This window comes from Scomber scombrus, chromosome 17 (assembly GCF_963691925.1).
Source record: "Scomber scombrus chromosome 17, fScoSco1.1, whole genome shotgun sequence".
Lineage (NCBI taxonomy): Eukaryota > Metazoa > Chordata > Actinopteri > Scombriformes > Scombridae > Scomber > Scomber scombrus.
This window is the reverse complement of record NC_084986.1, coordinates 1,785,037-1,809,856: the sequence shown is the minus strand read 5'-3', so window position 1 is coordinate 1,809,856 and position 24,820 is coordinate 1,785,037. Positions and strand designations below refer to the sequence as shown.

The 24,820-nt window shown below is 40.6% G+C and overlaps 1 long non-coding RNA gene across 2 annotated transcripts; it reads left to right on the top strand.

Annotated features, from left to right (window-relative positions):
• The first annotated feature begins 382 nt into the window (after nucleotides 1-382).
• Nucleotides 383-13,895, top strand: LOC133997283 (uncharacterized). 2 transcript variants are annotated; one of them, XR_009927287.1, is made up of 3 exons: nucleotides 383-443; nucleotides 13,685-13,771; nucleotides 13,864-13,895. It is a non-coding gene; the product is annotated as an uncharacterized LOC133997283 (long non-coding RNA). The 2 variants fall into 2 exon arrangements; XR_009927286.1 differs by lacking the exon at nucleotides 383-443 and adding an exon at nucleotides 12,272-12,356.
• The last annotated feature ends 10,925 nt before the right edge of the window (nucleotides 13,896-24,820 follow it).

Sequence of the window (24,820 nt, the reverse complement as noted above, 5' to 3'; positions counted from 1 at the left end):
TGAAATCAGTGGAGAAGTGAAGCTGTTTACCTTCATCCCTCCATCTTCAGGTGAGTAAACTCCCTCATTTAATTTTTGTTTTTTTGTGTGTGAATAATAATTATGGAGTATTTTTCTCATCATATCGTGTTGGGTTTTTTAGATTTTATTCATCCAGGTGAGGAAACATATCAAAAAAGAAAATGAGCAACATCTGCATGAAAATACAACACACTGTCTGTCTGTCTCTTGTTCTTTTTTAATATTTCTAGATGAGGACATTAAAAGAGCTGCAACAACAACAACACCAACAACAACACCAACAACACCAACAACAACAACAACAACAACAGCACCAACAACACCACCAACAACAAAATTAACGACAACAATGAGAAAAAGCACCGAGGCAAAGATGAACCAAACAGCACCAACAACAAATCCTACTCCAATAAGACAACACGGTAGTTATTTAACCTTCCTGTCGTCCTCCCGGGTCAAATTGACCCCGTTGGTTTTGACTGTTCCTTCTTTCCTCCCTTCTTCCTTCCAGCTGTCCTCCCTCCCACACTCCTTCTCTATTTCCTTCTTTCCTTCGTCCATCCCCTTTACTTCGTTCATTTCTTCCTTCCTCCCTTCTTTCCTCCCTCCCTCCTTCATTTCCTTCTTCCCTTCCTTCCTTTCCTTCTTCCCTTCCTTCTTTCCTCCCTCCCTCCCTCCTTCTCTCTGTCTTTCCTCCCCCTACCTTCCTCCCTTGCTCTTTTCATTTCTTCCTCCCTCCTTTCCTTCCTTCCTCCCTCCTTTACTCCCTCCCTTCCTTGGTTCACTCCTTCCTTCCTTCCTCCCTCCTTTCCTTCCTCCCTTCCTTCCTCCCTCCTTCCTTGTTTCCTTCCTTCTTCCTCCCTTCCTCTTTTCCTTTCTCCCTCCCTCCTACCTTCCTTCCTTACTTCCTCCCTCCTTTCCTTCCTTCTTCCTCCCTCCTTTCCTTCCTTCTTCCTTCCTCCCTCCTTTCCTTCCTTCTTCCTTCCTCCCTCCTTTCCTTCCTTCTTCCTCCCTCCCTCCTTTCCTTCCTTCCTTCCTTCCTTCCTTCCTTCCTCCCTTCCTTCCGTAACTCAGGGACAACAATATCTTGTATCTGTCTTTCCTCTTTAGAAATATAAAGTATGAATGTCAGACTGGAGATATTGTCTTATTCAGTTCATCTCAGTCAGTGTGTTCACAAACGTCTGAGTCTCAAACCAAAGTCAAATATTAAACTCAAAAAATCACACGTGCTGTATAAACTGTATTTCTCATTTTAACTACAGGAGTTTGAACAGTGACAAATGTTTTTAAAGTCTGTGTAAAGTAAGAATAAATATGTGTTCTGAGTTTGACATACCACAGAAAAGTGTGTTGTTAACCACCCTGCTAAATTTGAATGATTAAAAAAATCGGCAAATATATGAAATTAGGCCTCAAAGTTATGTAAAACTCTGCCTATTTCTTTTCTCCCAAACGCTGAAGCCCCGCCCCCTACCAAGTGTCACCTGTCAATCAAAGTCACCACCTCTACCAGAAACATGGACGCTAGGTCTGAGAGCTTTCTGCTGCTAACTCAGCTGCTAGCTCGGCTAACTGGCTACCTGTAGACTGTAGTAGTAGTGTGCGCTGAATGTATTTATACCTCTACAGCAGCAGAGGCGGGTTTATGCTAATCATTTTTAGACCCGCCCACTAAATCCAGAACACAAAAATGTTGAAACACAGTTTGAGAAGCCTAGCTCCACAATTCAAATCTAAATGGTTGAAATGCTTTTTACACCTTTTTTAGAAATGCATTTATGACCTATTTAATGTGTTTAGAAGAAAATGTCTGAATTCACTTTACACAGTCTTTAATGTTTTAATTCTCTTTCCAGACTGGTTGAGGTACCTCATCGTGTCTCTGGGTTTAACTGCACTCATAATCATCGTTGTGTCAGTCTACATCTGGGCGAGAACTAAAGGTGAGAACATTCACACAACATTTATGATCAAGTTTTGATGAATCTGGATTTTTACTGATGAAACTAAACTTGACTCTTTTTTTTGTGTTTTCAGGGAACAAAACACAGATCAGTGACAATGCTGTGAGTTTTAAAACTGATTATTCAAATGCTTACTGTATGTTTGTGGTAGTTCACTATTTACTGTGATTCTGTAAAGACAATAAGAATAAACAGAGCTGACTGTATTACTTTGAAACAAAGGTCATTTATTTGTTCCATTATATCTCAGAAGCTCAGGTGTGTTGTGTTGTTCCTCACAGGTGCATGATGATGGAGATGAAGCTACGGTGGTGTATGAAAACGTTGGAGAACCTTCTGCTTCTATCAGACTCCACTGATCAACAACTTTCAACTCAGCAGAGTAAATAACATTTCATCAGATGTTACATGAGAAGTTAAAGCTTTTGTTTGTGTCTTGGTGGGTTTAGGTGGGCGACTCTTTGTTAACTGCATTCAGACTGCAGCAAATCTGATTCAAATCTGATTTTTAGGCCTGACTGTCCACACTGTTTTTAGCAAGTGTCCAAATCCGATTTGGCTGTGTTCAGACTGGGCCACATTAATGACCAATCTGACAGGTTGCTGTGACAACGTCGTAAGAACGGAGGCGTCATCTAGCGTGTGTTGTGTGATGTCATCAGTGATGGGAATAACAGCGTTACTTTTTTCAGTAACGAATGATCAAATTAATTACAGTTTCCCCCGTTACAACCAGGCGGGGAGTTCCGGTCCTCTGAAATGAGGCCAACACATAAGTAACTTAAAACTGCATTCTATCAAAAGGCCACCAGGGGGCGACCGTTTTGGTGTCAAAAGGACTTCCGTCTCTATACAAGTCAATGGAGAATTCACCAACTTCTCACTTGATTTCTAACCTCAGTAAACGTTTTCAAAATGTGTTTATGGTCTCAATCGCTAGTTTAAAGCCTTCTTCAATGCAGTATGATGTTCATTTGGGACATTTTGGCCTCCCTGATTTTATATGTGACGATAAAGCAGGGTATGCATTAGGGCGTGGCTACGTGGTGATTGACAGGTTGATTGGTTCACAGGTTCAGGAGGGCGCCTCATGCTCCTCCTGATGCCCATATAAGTAGAATCCCTGTTTTTATTGGCGCTGCTCAGATCCGATACTATTGGCCTCCGAGCAGCAGTCCACAAACCAATGGGTGACGTCCATTTCTAATATACAGTCTATGGTTACAACGCTGTTACCATTACTGCCAAAAAATGCGGCGTTACTTCTTCAGACCTCACTGAAGCGGTTTTCACCCGAACAGGCGCTTTTCTCTCTCTGTCTCTCTGCCAAAGACTGGCTGCACTTAGAGGCAAAACCAAAGATAGAGTAGGACGCAAATGAGACACAATCTCCCTGAATCTGGAGCGAGCGAGCAAGAGTACGCTGTAGAGAGTGACTGCGTGTGTGTGTGTATCTATCAATGCAGCGCGTGTGAGAGCAAAGCGTCCTTATAGCTCTGTGTTGCAGCTTATTAGACCAACCTCCCCCAATGGTGCTTTTTAATTATTAATTCATTTCTAGTACAATTCTTCATAGTTATATTAAGAGAAGTTTATATTGTTATTGCTTTTTGAGGAATACAATGTAATTGCTGCACATTTGCTACATGTACAATTTTATTATTTACTTCTTTTTAGTACTTAAGCACAATTTAATTTTGAACGTGTTTTGGGCCAGTTGTTGTTGATTGGGGCAGCCAAGTAATTTGACAAATTTGAACAATTTTTACAAAAAGTAACGTAATAGTTACTCTTCCTGGTAATTAATTACTTTGACATTGATGTAACTCAGTTACTAACTCCGTTACTTTTTGGGAGAAGTAATGAGTAACTATAATTAATTACTTTTTCAAAGTAACGTGTCCAACACTGGATGTCATATAATTGCGACAGCAACAACAAACCCTCGAGCTTCGCTTGAACGGAGCCATCTCCCCAAAGATTAAGAATTTGGTTTGGTCCTCTGTCCAAGGACTGATGTTTTCGACGTCCTCCATTGCCTCCATTGATATCAGCTAGCAACAACAACTGGAATAAGCGCAGGTCTGGTGTCGCATAGAGTGACGTAGCAGAGAGACGTCACGGACAGTCAAATCCGATTTGAGTGTTTGGAGCTGTTCAGACTCAGACACATCTGTCCAAATGAGATTTGAAACTACCTCCCAAAGGTGGTTTCCATCTGGTTTGCAAAAATCGGATTTCATGTGATTTATGACTTTGTCTGTCTTGTAGTTGTGGGAGGAGTTGGAGTTCTCCTCACTGCAACCTGCACACCTGCCGTCAATCAGTCATCAAACCATCTACTACTCACCTGTATTCACTCACTCACGGTTGTTTCTCATTGCCTGTTTCTATCTGCATTTTATTTCCATTTTTGTGTATTTAGGGTCACATTAATCAACATCCACCGAGAGGAAATGTGTGTATATAGTGATTTTAGAGCTCTTAAATGTAAAAAATGGGTCAAATTTGGACAGGAGCTTCACAAACATTATGCATTTTATTTCCATTTTTGTGTATTTAGGGTCACATTAGTCAACGTACACATAGAGGAAAGGTTTATATGGTGATTTTACAGATGTTAAATGTAAAAATGGGTCAAATGTGGACAGAAGCTTCACAGAAATTAACACAAATTATGCTTTTTATTTCCATTGTTGTGTATTCAGGGACACCTCCCAAAGGTGGTTTCCATCTGGTTTTCAAAAATCGGATTTCATGTGATTTATGACTGTTCAGACTTCATAAGAGCCATCTGGTTCCAATCTAGATTGGCTAAAATCGGATTTTGGCTTGCAGTGTGAATGCAGCCGTTGTTAACTGTCTTGCACTGTGTTGTTAAACTTTTCACCCATTTTAAGAATTCAAAACAAATTATTGTATTTTACTTTTTTATACTATAGTTTTGTCTTTGTTTTTATGATTATTGTTAAGTAATTTTCACATGTTTGCTGGTAGTGAAATATGTTTTAAGCTGTGTAGAATAGACTGAACTGAGCTGGGAGCTTTAATAGAGTCAGTAACTGTACCATTGATACACTTATTAATACTAACCATCATGAAACTTTTTTTTTTTTTTTTTTTTTTGAAAGCCAAGAGATATTTAATACCCTGGTAAGGATACATTTTAGGATTGCAGTTTACATTTAAATAGAATTCTGGATAGTTACACAGTGCATGAATTCACAAACTTTAAAGTTTCCCTTTGTAATACCGGCACTGCACTTTTTGTCACCTGACAATAAATTATCATAACAACAGGTTGTGAAACACTCCAAAAAACATTGCACCCTTGTCCTGAAAAAAATCAGATCGAGTATGTATGACTAGGGTCTGAGTAATAGAACATTTTTTTAAATTTTTTTTAAATTATTATTATTTTTTATTTATTTTTTCGTAAATGAACATAAACAAACAATCCCTAAAACAATCCCCGAAAATATTAAATTATTAAATTAAAAGTACAAAAATAAAGTGCTAGTGTTAATCATTATGAGGTAGTATCAATGGTTGCTTGCTCCTTAAACCTCAAAGTAGATTTGTCATGCTGGGACGTCTTAGAGAAAAGCTTTTTTAGGGGGAGGGCAGCAGCCGCCGCTGGCGCAAATGGATAAGTTTGTAAATGGTCACAAATAGGCTTCTACAAAGAAACTTCCCGAGCTGGTAATTTGTCCAAATATTTAAGTAACGGTCTCCAATGAGTAAAGAACCTATCGGAAGAGCCTCGGAGGGAGAATTTAATCTTCTCCAACTTCAGGAGACCTAAAATGTCATGTAGCCAGACTTTGATTGATGGTGGCTGAGGTGATTTCCATAGCAACAGAATTCTTTTGCGGGCGATAAGAGAGGCAAAAGCAATAACGTTGTTTTGGGTACCTGTGGTACGAAGGTTGTCTGGAGGTTTGCCAAATATAGCAATATGTGGGGTCGGAGTTAGATTTATGTCTAGTATATCTGAAATTGTTTTGAAAAATCGTAGCCAAAATTCAGACAACCTGGGGCATGCCCAGAACATATGGGTAAGGTTGCATGGAGTCTGAGAGCATCTGTTACATTTATCATCAAATTTGTCCGGGTAAAGTTTTGACAATTTTTCTTTACTGTAGTGTAGTCTGTGAAATACTTTAAATTGTATTAATGAAAGTCTGGCACAGCTGGATGACGAATTAACGGCCCCTATAGCTCCCTCCCAGAAAGTCTCAGAGAAGCTCAGCTGGAGTTCTGACTCCCAGTTCGTCTTAGTCTTATGTATAAGGGATTCGCTGGATGGAGATAGTAAGTTATAAAAGTAGGAGATGTGGCCCTTTAGCAGGGCCTTGGCTTTAAGAGCCAAGTCCATTCCGTTGGGAGTCGGTATCTGTGGAAATGAAGTCGTGTGCGTCTTCGCAAAGTGACGCAATTGAAAGTACCGGAAAAAATCTGATTTATTAAGATTAAAGCTAGAAATTAATTGATTAAAACTTGCAAAAATACCATTGATGTATAAGTCGCCCAGACTACGAAGTCCCTTGTTTTCTAAGACAGAGAATCTTGGATCAGTCCTTGCTGGGATAAACAGATGATTGTTGCAAATCGGGGATGCCAAAGGGAGGGTGAGCCATCCAAAGTGGCGTCTTATTTGCGACCAAATTTTTAATGTTCCAATAACAACTGGGTTAGAAGAAAGACTAGACGGGGAGGACTGCAATGTACTACATGCTATGGCGCGTAGCGACGAAGAGCAGGAGGCCGCTTCACTCTGGCACCAGCTAGTTTGGGGGGACGTGTACCAAGATAGTATTTTATGCATGTTGGATGCCCAGTAATAACCAATTAGATTAGGTAGACCCAGTCCCCCAGCTGATCTATCTCTATAGAGAAGTGAGTGACTAGCTCTTGGCCGTTTGCCAGCCCAGATGAAAGATGAAATAATGTCGTTTATAACTGTAAAAAATGATTTGGGAAGAAAAATGGGCAAACATTGGAAAACATAAAGATATCTTGGTAATACATTCATTTTTATAACTTGGATAACCATCATGAAACTTATAGCAATACTAACCCACTCTATATCTCTCTCTCTCTTCCCCCTTACCTCACTTGTGAGGTAAACCATTACCAGTCATCAGCCATCCTTGTATTTAGCCCTCATCGCACCTGAAGTCCCATCCCTATGACTATAATTCTTATATTCTTTATATATATATATATACTTTATATGTATTGTTATTGTTAATCCTTATCTTTTAATAAATATTTTTATTGATTTCACTTTGTTTTTGGGTCATTTTTTACATAGATGATTTTTTATCTCTGTCCTCCATGTATACCTCCACAGTAGTCTAGTTCTCTCTAGAGGGTGGGGATTTCAACATGCAGCATTTCTTGATGTATATTTGTAAAGGGAAATCTTGCACATTTTTAAAATTGCAAATAGATGTCACTTTTATAATAGGAGTATGACTAATATAATACAATAATTTAAATTATTACTTGTTCAAACTAAACATGTAATAATTTAAATTATTGTATTATATTAGTCATATTCCTATTATAAAAGTATACATATATCATGTTGCCATTCTGTATGCTGACTTTTAGTAGCCCATATATTGATTTAAAATAAATAACATAAAAACCTTGTGCATGTGTGTATTTATTGCACCTATCTGTTCTGTTTAATGTTAATTTCATATGAAACCCCATGGTTATAATTACATAAATACATCTCTGTACAGGGTGGGGATTTTAACATGCAGCCTTTCTTGATGTATATTTGTAAAGGGAAATCTTGTACCTATTTTAGAACATTATTCTATATTTTAGAACATAACATACATATTCATAAGTATGCAGTGTCATAACTACATCCCTGAAATGTATAACAAACCAAACCGTTTGAAAATCGGTTGAAAATTGAGCAAGTTATGGTTATTTAAAAAGTACATGTATCACTACCAACACAATGTTAAAGTGAGAGAGCTGCCCCTAGCAAGATGGCCGCCAGTGCGGACGTTCGACTCCATTAGCCAGCAGCACGGATGAGACATCTAGTGTTCTATATATATCTATGCCTGCTGCCACCAGACGGCCGCCATCTTGGCTCTTTTTATATCAGGTGGTTCCCGGCTGCAGCCAACCACAGGCCAGGGCACAAACCTCTTCCACCAATCGTAGCCGTCTCATGGCACACTCCTATTTACATGTCAAAATCAAAAGAAAGACAAAGGGCCACACAAACAGCAGATCGCTGGGGGTCTCACTGGTGATGTTCATAGATGAAAGTATTCTCTTTGTTTGGTACCTTGATAAAGTTTGGCCTGTCTGTGCCTGTGAGCCTCTTGTGGTTGTAGTGTTCATGTCGTCATATCAGAGCTCTGCTGCTGTTGTGCCCACATCCTCACCAAAAAACATCCCCTCAGTTCTCAGAATAACGGACCTTAAAGGTATAACGAGGAACTAACAGGTCTCAGACCACCGTTGTTGTAAACAAGTGTCTAAAGGCAGAGTGACCGGAGGTGGGAAGTGATCATGTGACATCCCTGACTTGGATGGATCAACATGAATCCTGTCACAGCAGGAAGGAAGTGAGGAAAGAAGTGAGGAAAGAAGTATGGAAGGAGGAGGGACCAAAGAAAGAGGTAAGAACGAAGGAAAAATTAAAAAAAGAGGGAAGAAGGAAGGAAAGAAGGAACAGTCAAAAGAGATGGGGAGGACGACAGGAGGGTTAACAAAACTGGCAGTCCACCCTTACTTCTCAAAATAAACTATCAAAACTATATCTACGATCCAAACAAGACAGAACAGAAGTGTGGCCGGTTGGGAGAGGAGGAGGACGGGGAAATGCCTGCTGCCACCAGACGGCCGCCATCTTGGCTCTTTTTATATCAGGTGGTTCCCGGCTGCAGCCAACCACAGGCCAGGGCACAAACCCCTTCCACCAATCGTAGCCGCCTCATGGCACACTCCTATTTACATGTCAAAATCAAAAGAAAGACAAAGGGGCACACAAACAGCAGATCGCTGGGGGTCTCACTGGTGATGTTCAGAGATGAAAGTATTCTCTTTGTCTGGTGCCTTGATAAAGTTTGGCCTGTCTGTGCCTGTGAGCCTCTTGTGGTTGTAGTGTTCATGTCGTCATATCAGAGCTCTGCTGCTGTTGTGCCCACATCCTCTCCAAAAAACATCCCCTCAGTTCTCAGAATAACGGACCTTAAAGGTATAACGAGGAACTAACAGGTCTCAGACCACAAGTGTCTAAAGGCAGAGTGAGCGGAGGTGACCAGAGGTGGGAAGTGATCATGTGACATCCCTGACTTGGATGGATCAACATGAATCCTGTCACAGCAGAATTTTAGTTCTGTTTGAACACATATTTGATGCATTATATGACGTACTTTGAAATGCAGCAGTGGAGAGGAAGTGTGTTGTGGTCTTGGTGGTGATTGGCTGGACACATTAACCCTTAACTTCTACACTATCTGATTATAAGATCTTAAATAGATATAGGAGATTATATAAGATACTGTAGATGTGAGGGATAGCTGTCACGTAAAATACAAAAATGTTCAAATTTAAAGTGAATAAGCTCCATCTACAAAAAAAGTCACAAACTCACAAGTGAGGAAAGACTGAAGCCACAAAGAGGAGGAGACACTTTGCTCATCACAGGAAGTAGATTTAGTCTATTTCTGCATTTTGAGGGTTGAGAGTGACAGAAGAAGACGGAGAGAAAGACAAAGAAGCACGATGGTTGAACTCGGATGGATTAAAATGTTTTTATTTCTGATTCTGGGGCTTCAGTTTACAGGTAAGATACAACAATCTTATTAATAACTTTTATTTTACTGAGACAGTCAAATAAACAGTTTTGAAAGTACTTTAAAAATGTGAATGTCAACATTCAAGATTCATGTTAAAGATTTCCTTCAAGTAGACCAAAATAAGTCAACAGTAGTACAGACCTAGTAGGGCCTGTCTGTATGAGAGGAACAAAGTGAGGGTGGAGTGCAGCTGTGTGTCATCATGTCTCCAGTAGTGCAGAGCAGCCTCTCTGCTGTACTGTTAGCAGGGCCGTAGCAGGGGGGGGCGAGGCCCTGTGTGAACTTGAAATGCGAGGCCCTGCTCTTTGACATGAATAACAGTCACACGGACACAGCTATTCTAGTTCTGCTGCACACATAATCCCTCTGCAATACGTTTTTATCAAGTAGAATAATACAGCATAATCATACACATAGTCTCAGCTATGACTTTTTGCTATTTATTTCAAAGGGGGAAAAAATCTACTGTGCAGCGAGTGGCTTTACATCAAGTCAGCTCAGTCACTTTATTTTTGGCATCTTGACATTTTAAACAGGTTAGGCCACTTTTCATTCATAATATACGTTTTTTCATTACAACTATACACAACTCATTATTTACTGCACTGTAACTTTAACCAATGAGATGCGTAAATTGTGCAGAAACTGATCATGTCAGAGTCACTTTCCTTGCCTTCTTGGCCACAAACTCAGCAATAAGATCTTTATGATCCAGTTTGGATGCAATGTCCTTTTCAATTGAGAGCAGGGCAAGCCTGCACAGTCTGTCCTGTGACATGGAGGTGCGCGAATAGTTTTTTATTAGTTTCAACTTTGAAAAGCTTCGTTCGCCCGATGCCACCGTTACTGGAAGAGTCAATAAGATCCTGAGCGCATCTCACAGTAAAGCCTCAGGGACACATATGAGAGAGAAGAGTAAGTGATCTCAGCCATGGTTGATGATTGAAGAAGCGATGTTGTTGTTATCTAGTGAAAATGGGCGGGCTCATTACACGCGCGATGACGCAAATTTTTCATTATGGTCACGCGTCGAAACTCGACCGATAGCGCAACATATTCTCGTTTTGTCGCGTGATAAAATCACGTTCATCGCTTTTGAATCCCTTTGAGGTAAAGAAGTGTTTCAACGGCTCTGACTGTTAGCTCCACAGACTGAGACCAGCAGTGTGTTGTTCAGCTGCTCTGTTAGCTGAGTGACGGCGTTAACAGTTCACAGTAAACTTCACGATCGTCTCACAAAGGTAATTATTTAGTTATTCAATCACAAAATGCTGCAGTCGCTTCTTTTTTTAACATGAACTACAGATGAACTCTTGCGTGTGCGCGCTATGAGACCGTCCGGCTGCTGCGCTGCTCTCACTGTTTGGTTCCGCCTTTGTCGTCCGTCAACATCAAGTTATTTACTAACGTTTAAATAATCGATTCTTGACTTTTGTAAATCGATGCAGACTCGTCCACGTCCGCATCGCGATGCATCGTATAATCATTTACATTCAACACCTCTATTTCTCTCTCAATTTCTCAACAGCAGTAACTGGACAAACTTACTGCTACATCACTGTCAGAGATGGAGATGAAGCCACTTTGTCCAGTGAAAATGTGATGACTGATCAGGATAAATGTGACAGGACTGACTGGATCTTCTATGATTCAACAAACACAGCAGTAGATCTGGTTAAACTTGGGCAGATTGTTGAAAATGCCAAAGCTAAATCAGACAGACTGAGTGTTACAGCGGACTGTTCTCTGGTTATAAAGAAGATCACAGTTGAGGATGCTGGTCGTTACTACTGCACACAGTACGACAGATCAGGACAATATAAAGACTCTGTGGTTTATCTGTCTGTTGTTAGCAGTGAGTATTTACATCTTAATGTTTCCAGATCAAACTGTCTTGTTAGAACAATATACTGAAACATTACAATAATTATGATCACAGTGATGAAGTTAATTTTACTCTTGTTGTCTTTCTCTCACAATGTCTCCATCTTCACCAGTGACTGAACATAAGGACTCTGATAAGGTGAAGTTAAGCTGCTCTGTGTCTATACTTGGACGGTGTCCACTCACAGTGCAGTGGGTGTATGAGGGTAATGATCAGGATGTGATCACTCAGCACATGAAGGAGTCACAGTCTTCTTGTTCTGATACTGTGGAGTTTACAACTTCTCATCTTACTGAGACGTCAAAGTATTCGGAGTTATTCAAGTGTAGAGTGAAACATAAAAAGGGAGAAGAGAAGATGTTTGCCTTCATCCCTCCATCTTCAGGTGAGTAAACTCCCTCATTTAATTTTTGTTTTTTTGTGTGTGAATAATAATTATGGAGTATTTTTCTCATCATATCGTGTTGGGTTTTTTAGATTTTATTCATCCAGGTGAAGAAACATATCAAAAATTGTTCTTTTTTAATATTTTAGATGAGGACATTAAAAGAGCTGCAACAACAACAACAATGAGAAAAAGCACCGAGGCAAAGATGAACCAAACAGCACCGACAACAAATCCTACTCCAATAAGACAACACGGTAGTTATTTAACCTTCCTGTCATCCTCCCGGGTCAAATTGACCCCGTCTGTTTTGACTGTTCCTTCTTTCCTCCCTTCCTTCCTTCCGTCTGTCCTTCCTCCCTTCCTCTTTTCCTTTCTCCCTCTCCATCCTTCCTTCCTCCATCCTTCCTTCCTCCCTTCCTTCTTTCCTTTCCTCCCTTCCTTCCTTTCTTCCACCTTTCCTTCCTTCCTTCCCTCCTTCCGTCCTCCCTCCTTTCCTTCCTTCTTTCTTCCTCCATTCCTTCCTTCCTCCCTCCCTCCTTTCCTTCCTTTTTCCTCCCTTCCTCTTACTTTCCTTATTTCCTCCATCCATCCTTCCTCCCTTCCTTTCCTTCCTCCCTTCCTACTTTCCTTTCCTCCCTTCCTTCCTTCTTTCCTTCCTTCACTCCATCCTTCGCCCCTCCTTTCCTTCCTTCCTTCCTTCTTCCTCCCTCCCTCCTTTCTTTCCTTCCTTCCTTCTCCCTCCCTTCCTCTTTTACTTTCTCCCTCCCTCCTTCCTTCCTTCCTTCCTTCCTACCTTATTTACTCCCTTCCCTCCTTCCTTCCTTCCTCCCTTACTTCCTCCCTCCTTTCCTTCCTTCCTTCCTTCCTTAACTGGAGGACAACAGGAGGGTTAACATCTTGTATCTGTCTTTCCTCTTTTGAAATATAAAGTATGAATGTCAGACTGGAGATATTCTCTTATTCACAAATGTTTTTAAAGTCTGTGTAAAGTAAGAATAAATATGTGTTCTGAGTTTGACATACCACAGAAAAGTGTGTTGTTAACCACCCTGCCAAATTTGAATGATTTAAAAAAATCGCCAAATATATGAAATTAGGCTTCAAAGTTGTGTAAAAGTCTGCCTATTTCTCTGCTCCCAAACGCTGTGGGAGTGGCCGCCGAGTCTGCTGAAGCCCCGCCCCCTACCGAGTGTCACCTGTCAATCAAAGTCACCACCTCTACCAGAAACATGGACGCTAGGTCTGAGAGCTTTCTGCTGCTAACTCAGCAGCTAGCTCGGCGGCTAACTCAGCTAACTGGCTAACTGTAGACTGTAGTAGTAGTAGTGTGCGCTGAATGTATTTATACCTCTACAGCAGCAGAGGCGGGTTTATGCTAATCATTTTAAGACCCGACCATTAAATACTGAACACAGAAATGTTGAAACACAGTTTGTGAAGCCTAGCTCCACAATTCAAAATATAAATGGTTGAAATGCTTTTTACACCTTTTTTAGAAATACATTTATGACCTATTTAATGTGTCCTAGAAAATGTCTGAATTCATTTTACACAGTCTTTAATGTTTTAATTCTCTTTCCAGACTGGTTGAGGTTCCTCATCGTGTCTCTGGGTTTAACTGCACTCATAATCATCGTTGTGTCAGTCTACATCTGGACGAGAACTAAAGGTGAGAACATTCACACAACATTTATGATCAAGTTTTGATGAATCTGGATTTTTACTGATGAAACTAAACTTGACTTTTTTTTGTGTTTTCAGGGAACAAAACACAGATCAGTGACAATGCTGTGAGTTTTAAAACTGAATATTCAAATGCTTACTGTATGTTTGTGGTAGTTCACTATTTACTGTGATTCTGTAAAGACAATAAGAATTAAAGCTGCAAGCAGCGATGAACGGGCCCTCGCCCCCGATTCACTTCGGGCTGCGGAGGGCGCGCAGGTAGACGTCTTCATACGCAGGCTTTTATTTGACGTCGCATGATGTGGTGAAATATCACTGCCTGTGTCCACTATGTGGCGCTAGAGATCACCTACCAATTATATGTCATGTTGTAGTGTATGATGTGGAGAACACATCCTGTAAATTTCATATAAATCGGATAATGTTTGTCATATGAGGCTGACTTCCTGTGTCCAGTAGGTGGCGTTGTGTATATGACACAGTATTGATGCATAGACGTGTTCAGGTCGGGACCCTCTACATGCGTGATTAATTTGGTGTAGATTGGACAATGTCTGTAGGAATTATGAGGACTTCCTTCTTTATGGCGAATCTTCTGAACACTTATTATTAGTGCCACGGGTGCTAAGCTCCGAGGCACTCCCTCTACAGCAGTAAAGCTGTAGAAGGAGTGCCTTTGGGGAAAGTTATTCTCAAAAAACCAGGCATAATTCCCCATTGGAAATGAATGGGAATTTTTTTTTATTTTTTATTTCACCTTTTTTCAGAGTCACCTAGCTCTTATACCTGCACGTAAAAATGTGATTCAAACTTTAAAACGGAGGAAAACTTGTGCTCTCTCCAAAACACCAAACTGTTTTTACATAACATGTAAACTTTTCAAACTATGAGCTGTCAAACGAGGAGTGGAAATCACTTTTTCTTCAAAGTTAGAGTGGAAGCGTCAGTTAGCTTGAGTGTGAGAAGCAGAAAAAAATAAACTTAATTTTTATTTTTAACTCGAGCTCACGGCCAAACCGTAAAAAGGAGACAAATAATTTTTTGTCAAAATGTAGACATAGGTGTTGGGATTCATAAAATGTGACATTGACAGGCGAGGTCTGCACAACATTTAAACGGGGGGGCCGAGACCGGCGGCAATACCTGTCTTGCTCCTCATTGACCCTAATGTAATTGTCTTTTTTTTCAAAATAATCTCACTCTGTCTTCGCACTGAGCTTACGCGCTCATTTTAAGGAATATCTGAATAAAATAAACACTGTCAGAATCTGCTGGCTTCTGTGTCTCTCACGGTGTTTACGGTTTTTGGACAGGCGTTACGGTTTTCTCACAGTTTGCAATTGTTCGGGACCTTGTCAGAAGCCAAATTCTGGGGCATTTTGAGAATTTGTTCCAAGCAGATTCTCACATCGCCGTAGCAACCGTAGAGTGTTAGCTGCCCCTGGCAGCCTGTTGCTGGGCAGAAACTGACCTACTTTTTTGTGATTGGCTAATTCCTGTCTGTCTTTTTTGCCAGTTAACCGAGCTAGCTCTCAGCAATAGCATCCATGTTTAGGGTAGAGGTGGTGACTTTGATTGACAGGTGACTCTCGGTAGGGGGCGGGGCTTCAGCGAACTCGGCGGGAACGCCCACAGAGGTGGTGACTTTGATTGACAGGTGACACTCGGTAGGGGGTGGGGCTTCAGCTAACAGCGTTTGGGAGCAGAGACGGAGGCTGATTTTTACACAACTTTGAAGCCTAATTTCACATATTTAGCCATTTTTTTATTCATTCACATTTGGCAGGGTGGTTAACAACACACTTTTCTGCGGTATGTCAAACTCAGAACACATATTTATTCTTACTTTACACAGACTTTAATTCGTTTAAATAAATATTATTTTTGCTTAAATATAATTAACATTGACTTAATATTTTCAGGTAAGTTAAGTTGAGAATGAAGTACATTACACCTGATACTGACTAGTAAGATGTACTTAAAGCTGCAGTCTGTAACTTTAAGGAAAGAGAGGACTTAGAATCAAATAAGTACAACTTCTTTGGGGCACGTTTAGGTTGTCAAAAAGGCGTTTGTTTTGACAGAACAATAATAAGAATCAGGACAGATACAATAGGGCCTCGCACTGGTCAGTGCTCGGGCCCTAATAAACAGAGCTGACTGTATTACTCTGAAACAAAGGTCATTTATTTGTTCCATTATATCTCAGAAGCTCAGGTGTGTTGTGTTGTTCCTCACAGGTGCATGATGATGGAGATGAAGCTACGGTGGTGTATGAAAACGATGGAGAACCTTCTGCTTCTATCAGACTCCACTGATCAACAACTTTCACTCCAACATCAACTCAGCAGAGTAAATAACATTTCATCAGATGTTACATGAGAAGTTAAAGCTTTTGTTTGTGTCTTGGAGGGTTTAGTTGGGCGATTCTTTGTTAAATAATGTAATATTTAGAACAATTGTATTCCATTAGCTTTATTTAATATAAAAGTTATAATGTAAGATCAGGCCAAACTAGTTGATATGGTGTTTTATTGACAATTGTTTTTAAGCAAGTTGAATTATTTGGTACAAAGTTTTTATGGTTACACCACTTAGACATTTTTGCCATAATCCTCTAATATATTCTCTCAAAATGGATTAAAAGCAGAAATTTGATGCTGGGTCCACAAAAAAAGAATGTGTGCAAGTTATTCATACGTTTATTTTCACATTTTAACCCTTTAAATTTAAACTAAACCACATGGACACAAACACACCTCATTGACCCGTATGCCAATATTCTTTAAAAAATATTTTAAAAGTTATATAGGCATTTTATGTAGTTTATTGTAAACTGTAAAAATATAACACCCTACATTACATATCTTTGTGTTTGATAAGCACATTTGAAGGACCACAACAAAGAAATGTGTTTATATTCTGTATATAATTTGCCAATATATCAATATCTTTATTTATTTTGCTCTTTAATATCGGTATCAGCATTGGCCCCTTATATCCAGTATCAGTCGGCCCTACTTGAGACACGACTTCATTCATTAAATGGATTATTTGTCCATCGTCTTGCAATGTTTTGTCGATATTCTTTAATGTGCAACAGCAGTACAGACCTGATAATATTAACTACATCCGACAGTGAAGAGTTGCTGTTGACTAATAAACTCAATGTCCCGTACACGCATCCATAAATCTCTTCATGCACTCAGTATCATTGTCGTTCTTCACAGGAACAATGACTGATTTACTGATGTAACTCTGCTCATATTTATGGCTTTACTGTCAGTCGCTGTTTCAGTCTGCACCGTTTTATTTGCCACATTTATAAATCCTTCTGCTCTTAAATCTCTTTATCCTCTGAGATCTTTCCTGCAGCCTCTGGGCTTTGTTTTATTTCATTTTTTTATTATTATTATCACACTCAACAATCTCTGAATCTTCTATGCGTGAATGTCTTTTTATATCTTTGTTCGTTCTCTTGTGCAGAAATAAATAAATAAGTAAGTAAAAGCAGCCGGTTGAAAGCCAACCTCTGTTCCTCAGTGTTCAGAGAGTTGCACACAAAGCGGCTCATTGTTCTGCTGTAAGTAAAATATTCTGCTTTTATAAAAACAGTGACGTGTATTGTTGTTGTGCTGTTGACGAGCGCCTAAGTTTGTAAATGATGGGATTTTTTTGTGTGTTATTAGGAGCCTTATCACTCATGTCACACAGCATTATTATGGGCTTATGCTGTTCTTTCATCCTGCTTTGTTATTGCCATGTAGAGCTGTAACAGTTAGTTGATTCATTTACTAGTTGATTGAAATTAATCCGCAATTATTTTAAGATTTAATACTTTTCTTTTCAATACATAATAATGAACTGATTATCTTTGTGCTTCAAAAAACATTTGAAGGTGTAACATTTTAAATGTGGAGGCAAAAACAAGTCTTCACACTGTAGCTCCCAATGCAAGTATAATTAACCTTTGTGCCGGGTCAAATTGATCCCGTCTGTTTTGACTGTTCCTTCTTTCCTCCCTCTCTCCCTCCCTCCCTCCTTCTTTCCTTCCTTCCTACCTTCCTCCCTCCCTCCTTTCCTTCCTTCTTCCTTCTTTTCTCCCTCTTTCCTTCCTTCCTCCGTCCTTCTTTCCTACCTTCCTTCTTTCCTCCTTCCCTCCTTTCCTTCTTTCCTCCTTTCCTTCCTTCTTTCCTCCCTCCTTCCTTCCCTTCTTCCTCCCTCCTTTCCTTCCTTCTTCCTTCCTCCCTCCTTTAGTCCCTCCTTCCTCCCTCCTTTCCTTCCTTCCCTTCTTCCTCCCTCCTTTCCTTCCTTCTTCCTTCGTCCTTCCTTCTCTTCCTTCCTTCTTTCCTCCCTCCCTCCTTTCCTTCCTCCTTCCCCCCTTCCTTCCTTCCTCCCTCCTTTCCTCTCTCCTTCCCTCCTTCCTCCCTCCTTTCCTTTCCTCCCTCCTTCCTTCCTCCTTCCTTTCCTTCCTTCTTCATTCCTTCCTTCCTCCCTCCTTTCCTTCCTTCTTTCTTCCTTCCTTCATCCCTCCTTTCCTTCTTCCCTTCCATCATCCTTCCTTCCTCCCTTCCTTCCTTCCTTGACTCGAGGACAACAGGAGGGTTAAATGGGATATTGTTGTATTGTTCTTGCCGTCCTGCAAATCCAGCTGTGAAATATATATTTGAATGAAAAATAGCTTTTGTAATTGTTGTGATGTGTGTGTATAAATTTCAGTGGTGACTCTGAAATAAATCATACATAATTACAGAAACGTGTGATGTTGACTAATGAAAAAGCTTAATGATGTGCTTTCCTCTGCATGGATTTATTATAAGAACTGGATACGGACCAAACATGGCACCCATTCAGTCCTATAAGAATAGCTTGACATTATTAGTCCCACTGCACATGCTCAGTAGAGTTTCTCCCGCTCGGCCCACAGACTTTACATTGTGATGACGTCACCGATTTTTAAATCTCATTTCTCGGCTCGACGAAAGTTTAACAAATATAAAACCTCCATGGATCAAAAGTTCAGAACATAAAGAGTCATAATTGATCCTGTCAGCAGTTTTACAGACGTGTCTTTTACAATGCTGCTCTATGGAGACAATGATTGTTATTTAAGCTGCAATACCGCGAGTGACCACTGGGGGAAATCAGCTGCTCTATCAGCTCTTATAATAATACATCCATGGTTATATGTTTTGCTTTTCTTGGTGGCCCCTGATTGGTCAACACTGAAGATAACTGGATCTGAGGATTGTTGTGGTACTGTGTTGATAATCGTAAAGTGAAATCAGTCGCTAAGTTTCCACCAAAACATACTTTTTAAACTTTTAGTCGCAGCTAGCTACCAGCTGTCGGCTCTCTGCTACATCGTACAACAAATACCACATGTTTACCAAAGGACTGCAGCGCCACCTGGTGGAAAAGCCATATTATAATAACAATACAGTGATTTATAATTCATGTAGAGAGGTTTTGGGGTTGTTTGATCCCTTTCAGCTACACCACACCGTAAACAACCAGAGTAAAGCGCATTTACATTTATTTCTTCCAAGAATGAAAAATGGGGCCGACGATATGCAAGTGTGCATTTGATTAATCCCCCTGCCTCTCCCTCTGTGTGTGTGTGATGGCAGCTTACAGCCTCCTGTCCTCCGGGAGCAGAGCGAGGAGGAAACTCTAACAGAGGCTGACAGTCGTTGTAACCGCATTTTAATTAGATTATTCAACGACTGTATTAATTCAGGAGCAAATCACTTTACTTACTTAGCATCAGACTGTCAGGCTGTGTTGTGGAAAGCCAGAACAGCATAATCAGTATTTAAGTGCCCTCAGATATTGGAATTGTATTAGTGAAAGTAAAAAAAAAAAAAAAAAAACCCAAAACAATCCAGGCCAAGTGTGAGTCAGCGGTGAGGCTCGGGGTTGTTCTGTGAATTTAAATCAGCCACAGAAAGATATTGAAGATTACTGACTGTACACTCACAGACAGGACATTAATGTACACATGGGAGTAAGGAACGGATTATGAAGTGGATTTAAGAAAGAAAAAAAACAAGGTATTGAATTCTGAGGTTGAGGTTTAAACTGTGTCTGGACCTTCAGGTGTTTATTTATTTTTTCGTTATTCCAATAATATGACAAGAATCTCAGGATTTGATAAGACCAACACCATAAATTGACTCTGTTAAATCTGAATAATACACAAATAAGGATGGGAAATGATAAGATTTTAGTGATACTGATGCTATTATGGACTCTGCTTATCAGTCCTGTTCTTCATTTAATTCTTTGTATGAAAACAAGTTGGCCTCCAGGTTTTCAGTGATAGAGCAGCTGCTTTATTAAAGATAAAGATAAAAATACATTTATTGATCCCACAGTGGGGAAAATGAATTGCTACAGCAGCTCAAAAAATAGTGATATAGAAAAAACAACAAACAAACAAAAACAAATATATACAACAATAAAATTAAAAACTAAATAAAAAGACCCTAAAATGCAATTATGCACCTTTTTGGTTTCCGGAGCATCAATAAGAGGAATTGATAAATTTCGGAGATGTACGACTCTGATGGTTCAGACAATTTGAAACCAGTTCTCAGTTCTAGATTCTCATCCCTTTACATAACCCTCTATATCAGGGATCCTCAAACAGCGGATCCTGGTCTAATCTTAAAAAAAGAAAAATCTTGCATAAAATATCATTATTATTATTAAATGCGAGTGTTCGTACGAGTCGGAATTGTCCGTTTTATCGCTGGTATGGATGTGTGACTCCAGTCCTTCACCGTGTGTATTTTTGGTCTCCATGGCAACAAGGCGCTGATAGGCTGTGACTTGTTGGGCTACAGTTCTTTCCTCCTTTCTTGTGTCCTTTGTGCCTGTATGTTAAAACAAACGTGTTGATATTTGTTTTGGATTATTTTGTAGGGGTTGTGAATGTATTTTGTTTTATATAAGTATTTATTTGATTTTTGTTGTTTTTATGAAAAGGACATTTTGTTTTGTTGTTAAAATTAAAAATAAATGTTATAGTTGAGTCATATATTCTATTTGTCTACTACACACCACCATATTGTTAAGTTGGTTGGTGGAGGATACATTGATTTGTTGTGGCTTGACCGACTAATAAACGGACCTTTGACTCTTTGAATGTGTGGACCTTTAAGATTTGTATTTGAGGAACACTGCTCTATATGTATTCAACAGGGGAAGCATCTTCATGAAAAAAGCAATCAAAACCAGAATAAATGTGGATGAGTGCAGCATGAGCACCATGTTAATCACATTGTTTGGCAGCAGACCAAGTCTAAGCATTGTGTCCGCTGTACAGCTGCAGGTACAGAAACTGCTCAGGAACCAGCAGCTCTGCAGGTTTCTGCTGTCGATTTCAATCTCTGTTGACCCGACACACACACAGATTGATTTCGCCTGACAGCTGGAAGTCCTTGACACTGTTGATCCTGAGCTCCACGTCGTCCTTTGATTGACTCATCGGGCTCCTCCATCTTGTTCCTCACCATCTCTCTTATATCCTCCTCCTCCTTCTCCTCCACCCCTTCAGATCAGCTCTAGTGTCCAGGGACTCGGACTCAGGCTTCATTGGGAATGCAGCAGCTGCTTCTTTCAACTTGATGTTCCAACAATGAGTTTTGTGAAGGTTGCAGCGAGGGCAGAGCAATCAGGCGCTGTGTTTGCGATGGAGAAACATCCTCAGTTTAGCCTTTGTAGATGAAGCCTTTAAAAGAGAGATCTCAGGAGGGAATTAACACTGCGCGATAGTGTTCTTGCATTTCTGTGCGGGTATTAACGCAGGAGGTTTTGAATACTTTAGATTAACCTTCCCAACACTGGGCTGAGAAAGTTAAAGAGGCGAAGAAAGGAAGGAAGGTGATCATTTAGAGAAGAGGAGTGCAAACACTAAAGAAAAAGGGAATGACAGGCGATGATAGAGTTTGAAGGGGAAGTGATAAAACGGAGATTGAATGAGGGCATGAGAAGGAGAAGAAGGAAAGAAACGGCTGAGTGAAGAGGAGAAAAAAAAGATAAAAGAAGAAAGAGAGAAAGTATCTGTGTGTGTTTCTTCTTGCAGGAGTTCAGCGGTTGGTCAGGACTTTGTTCTGAGCATTAGCAGATAATTAATCAAGGATTATTTTCCTTTCCTCCCCTTTAATACCAACGCATACGTTCCTACTTCTTCTTCATTATTTTCTCCTTTGGTCCAAACTTCTCTTTAATAGTTTTATCACTCATGGATGCACACATGATTAATTTTTGCCTTGATGCTTCTCTGCTCTTCCATATTTTCGACTTTCTATTAAAAGTCTTTTCACCTCCACGTTAGACGCTATGTTGTCCACATTTCAAAGCCACTACCACAACCTCCTTCTCTTTCTTCCCACTCCCTCCAGACTCAAAGCAGCTAATACCAATATTTGTGAATTGCTTTACCTCTGTTGCCGCTACGGACTTTATTAGAGAAGCCTGGGCCAAGGATTTGAACTTGGAGATATCTGCAGAGTTTTTTGGAGGATGCGATGTCTCAGATTCATCGTTGCTCAGGTTGATTCAGTACAAGGTGATGCACAGATTACATCATTCAAAAACCACCAAACTGAATCGTACCTGTGTCTCTTGAATGTGACCGGTGCTTTCAAAGACATTCGGTCTGATCACAGCCAGGCCATCTTGGAATGCTCCACTGAGACGTTTGGGCTTTTCCACTATACAGTTCTAGCACTACTCGACTCGACTCTACTCAGGTTTTTTTGCGTCTCCATCAGGGATAGAACCTGGTACCTGGTACTTTTTTAGTAGCTGCTCTGTCGAGGTTCCAAGCGAGCCGAGCCGATATTAAATGTGACGTCAACAGACTGCCGGCCACTGATTGGTCAGATGCCCCTTTCACACCAAAGCAGTTTGAGTGCTGGTTCGGGGCCAGTGCTTAATTTGGAACCGGTTTTCCTGTTCACACAGACAAAGAACCGGCTCCGGGCCAGAAAAACTGGTTCCAGAGTGGCACCAGTTCTTGGCGGGGTTATTGAGACCAACCACAACAGATAAGGAGTGAAACGTTTTTAAATACCAACAACAGCGTTACAGCTCTTTCCTCCCTCCCTCCTTCTCTCTTTCTTTCCTTCCTCTCTCTTTCCTTCTTTCCTTCCTCCATCCCCCTTTCTTCCTTGCTCATGTCCTTCCTCCCTCCCTCCTTCTTTCCTTCCCTCCCTCCTTCTCTCCTTCCCTCCTTCTTTCTTTCCTCCTTCCCTCCTACCTTCCTTTCCTTTCCTCCTTTCCTTCCTCCCTTCCTTCCTTCCTTCCTTCCTTCCTTGACTCGAGGACAACAGGAGGGTTAAAACAAAGTGCTTAGATAGATAGTAAAACATAAATATTAAGTACTGAAACTAAAAGGAAGGTGAAACACACGAGACATCCAACATGCTGCCGTCATTATTGCACAATTTCCCTTAATATTGCGCAACAAAAAATGTTATTGCAACTATGCAAAATCATGTGTTCAGAGCATTAATAACAGTTCTGGCTTTTGCATAAACTGAGGATGCTGTGGGCTTTTTGGAGGCAGCGTAATATAAAACGTCCTTTCATGCACTGGATCTATAGCGTACAAGTGTTTCTGTACTTTTTAATTGTCCTTACTTTATCCTCTCTCCTACTGTGTGTTATATTTGTGGCTGTAGCAGTTTTGTTTAAAGGTCAGTCCTAAAACTTGGCAATGACTCTTTGATTTAAACAGTTTTTCCGTCCTGTAAACTGTGGAGCTAACCCCGAGTCCTGCAGGGTGACGCCTCTCTGGAATAAAACTATTTAATTTTTTAGTGTGCAGTGTGAGCGGTTTGAAATGCTGAGGTATAAAAAGGAAGGAAAGAAAGAAAGGAGGGAGGAAGGACAGACGGAAGGAAGGAAGGGATTGTGGTACCTAGCCAGTCTTTGTCCTTTGTTATGTGACATCTGGGGCATCTCCTGGTGTCCTGGTAGATTTGAAACAGATGTTGTGCTCATCTTAAAGGTGAAAAGTCAGGTCAGGGGCTGTCTTTATCTGACTGATCAGTTGTTTAGAAGATGTTTGTTTTAGAGATAAGATACTATATAAGGGGCAACTAAGGCTGAGGAAGGGGAGAGAGTCTCAGATCGGCACAAGGGACTCTTTCAGCAAGTTTGACACTGTTCTCTTTTGTAATAAAACCTTTAAAATATACAGGTGAGACGTGTCAGCGGTGGTTTCCTTCTTCATCAACACATCAAGAATCTACCAATTAAAATACACTTCAGGAGGAAAGAAGGAACATGTCACGACCAGAAACAATAGGACCCCAGATCAGACCAGAGACGAGCAAACAAACAGGAGGTAACTCAAAACAGCAGGGTTTTAATCATAGGGAGAGTGGGGGTAGTGAGGGAGCAGTGGCTGGGTCTGGGGTAGGGTTCCAGGGAAGGTTGGTGAGGGAAGGTCCACGAGGAGAGGGATCCAAGGGACAGAGGCAGGTGGTGAAGGCGAAAACTGTGGAGGGGACAGGAGAGAGTGGTTACAAACAATAATCATCTTCAATAATCTCAAGCAAACACACAAGAAGTACGGCCGAGCGTTACCACATGAGTAGCAGAACTATCTGGCAGGGGATGGAAGGGTGAACCAGGTCTTACTTGGGATTTCCACCGGGTCCGTCATCGGCACCTTACAGCTGCGCCACAGTTTAGCTCCGTCCTCTGCCCAGCGTCAACTCACACCGGGAGCATTACAGCAGCGGAGCGGTGCCTTGCGAGCCAGCAGTATTCCGTGAGATCACGCAATAATCGCGAAACCGCGAGATCCCGCGAACTGGGTGTATAAAGTCAACAACAAGAAACAACAGGTTACTTTGCTTCTCGGACATGAAAGTAGTTCATCTTGTCATCTTTCCTCAATTTTCTGCTTCTACCATGGGTCAGTTTTTATATTTGTCTGTTTTTTTATTCTCGGAGACCCTCTGATCGATTGACTGCTGACCTGGGGCTACCGGTTATAACGTAATGTGGATGT